We start from the raw sequence: 2,784 nt of genomic DNA on the forward strand, positions 1-2,784 counted from the left end.
GTTCTCCTTGTAGCGAGTAAGTCCATGAGATCTGATGTTTTCATAAGGGGTTTCCTCTTTCACTTGGCTCTCATTCTCCCTTGCCTGCTGCCATGCAAGACTTGACTTTGCTCCTCCTTTGCCTTCCACCATGATTGTGAGGCCTCACCAGCCACGTGGAATTGTGAGTGAATTAAACCTCTTTCCTTATAAATTATGCAGTCTCAGATATGTCTTTATTAGCAATGTGAAAACAGACTAATACAGTAAATTGGTACTGATAGAATGGGGCGCTGCTATAAAGATACCCAAAAATGTGGAAGCGACTTTGGAACTGGGTAACAGGCAAAGGTTGGAAGAGTTTGGAGGGCTCAGAAGAAGACAGGAAAATGTGGGAAAGTTTAGAACTCTCCAGAGAACTGTTGAATGGCTTTGACAAAAATGCTGAGAGTGATATGGACAATGAAGTCCAGGCTGAGGTGGTCTCAAGTGGAGATGAGGAACTTGTTGGAAACTGGAGTAAAGGTGACTCTTGCTATGTTTCAGCAAAGAGACTGGTGGCATTTTGCCCCTGCCCTAGAGGTCTGTGGAACTTTGAACTTAAGGAAGATGATTTAGGGTACTGGCGGAAAAAAATTTCTAAGCAGCAAAGCATTCAACAGGTGATTTAGGTGCTATTAAAAGCATTCAGTTTTAAAAGGGAAACAGCATAAAATTTTGGAAAAATTGTGGCCTGATGATGCCATGTGATAGAAAAGAAAATCCAATTTTCCAAGGAGAAATTCAAGCCAGCTGCAGAAATTTGCATAAGTAATGAGGAGCTTAATGTTAATTGTTAAGATAATAGGGAAAATACCTCCAGGGCATGTCATAGACCTTTGAGGCAGCCCCTCCCATCATAGGCCCTCAGGCCTAGAAGGAAAAAATAGTTTCCTGGCCATGCCCAGGGCCCCCGTGCTATGTGCAAGCCTAGGGTCTTGGTGCCCTGTGTCCCAGCCACTTCAGCTATGGCTAAAAGGGGCCAAGATACAGCTCAGGCCACGGCTTCAGAGGGTGCAAGCCCCAAGCCTTAGCAGCTTCCATGTGGTGTTGAGCCTGTGGGTACACAGAAATCAAGAATTGAGGTTTGGGAACCTCCACCTAGATTTCAGAAGATGTATGGAAATGTCTGGATGTCCAGGCAAAAGTTTGCTGCACGGGTGGGGCCCTCATGGAGAACCTCTGTTAGAGCAGTGAGGAAGGAAAATGTGGGGGTAGAAGCCCCGACAAAAAGTCCCCACTGGGGCACTGCCTAGTGGAGCTGTGAGAAGAGGGCCACCAGCCTCCAGACCCCAGAATGAAAGATCCACTGACAACTTTCACCATGTGCCTGGAAAAGCAACAGACACTCAATGCCAGCCCATGAAAGCAGCTGTAAGGGAGGCTGTGCCCTGCAAAGCCACAGGGGTGGAGCTTCCCAAGACCATGGGAACCCACCTCTTGCATCAGTGTGACCTGGATGTGAGACATGGAGTCAAAGGAGATCATTTTGGAGCTTTAAGATTTGACTGCCTTGTTGTATTTTGGATTTGCATGGGACCTTTAGCCTCTTCATTTTGGCCAATTTCTCCCATTTGGAATGGGTGTATTTACCCAATACCTGTAAAACCATTATATCTAGGAAGTAACTAACTTGCTTTTGATTTTACAGGCTCATAGGTGGAAGGAACTTCCCTTATCTCAGATGAGACTTTGGACTGTGGACTTTTGAGTTAATGCTGAAATGAGTTAAGACTTTGGGGTACTATTGGGAAGGCATGATTGGTTTTGAAATGTAAAGACATGAGATTTGGCAGGGGCTGGGGTGGAATGATATGGTTTGGCTGTGTCCCCACCCAAATCTCATCTTGAATTGTGGCTCCCATAATTCCCATGTGTTGTGGGAGGGACCCAGTGGGAGATAATTGAATCATGGGGGAGGTTCCCCCATACTGTTCACATGGTAGTGAATAAATCTCTCAAGATCTGTTGTTTTCATAAGGGGTTCCCCCTTTCAGTTGGCTCTCATTCTCTCTTGCCTGCTGCCATGCAAGATGTGACTTTGCTCCTCCTTTGTCTTCTGCTACGAATGTGAGGCCTCTCCAGCCATGTGGAGCTGTGAGTCAATTAAACTTCTTTCCTTTATAAAATACCCAGTCTTGGGTATGTGTTTATTAGCAGCATGAGAACAGACTAATATAAAATGCTAGATTGTCTTTACAAAAAAAAAAAAAAGTATATATTCAAAGGAAAAGAGGACTTTTTTGGGGGGTAGACGGGTGGAATGGAGTCTGGCTCTGTTGCCCAGGCTGGAGTACAATGGTGCAGTCGCAGCTGACTGCAGCCTCTGCCTCTCAGGTTCAAGTGATTCTCATGCCTCAGCCTCCTAAGTAGCAGGGAACACACCACATGATTCACCACATCCTGCTGGTTTTTTGTATTTTTAGTAGAGATGGGGTTTTACCACATTGCTCAGGCTAGTCTCAAACTCCTGACATCAGGTGATTCACCCACCTCGGCCTCCCAAAGTGTTGAGATTACAGGTGTGAGTCCCCATGCCCAGCAAAAGAGGACATTTTTGTCTATGTGATTATGCAAAGCCTACCCTAATGGCTATTGAATTATTTTCTTTTCTTTTTTGAGACAGTGTCTTACTCTGTCATCTGGGCTGGGGTGCAGTGATGCAATTTTGGTTCACTGCAGCCTTGACCTCCTGGGCTCAGGTAATCCTCTGACCTCAGCCTCCTGAGTAGCTGGTACCGCAGGCACCCACCGCCACGCCTGGCT

The sequence above is a fragment of the Colobus angolensis genome, unplaced genomic scaffold, assembly GCF_000951035.1.
Source record: "Colobus angolensis palliatus isolate OR3802 unplaced genomic scaffold, Cang.pa_1.0 Scaffold33, whole genome shotgun sequence".
In the NCBI taxonomy this organism is placed as follows: domain Eukaryota; kingdom Metazoa; phylum Chordata; class Mammalia; order Primates; family Cercopithecidae; genus Colobus; species Colobus angolensis.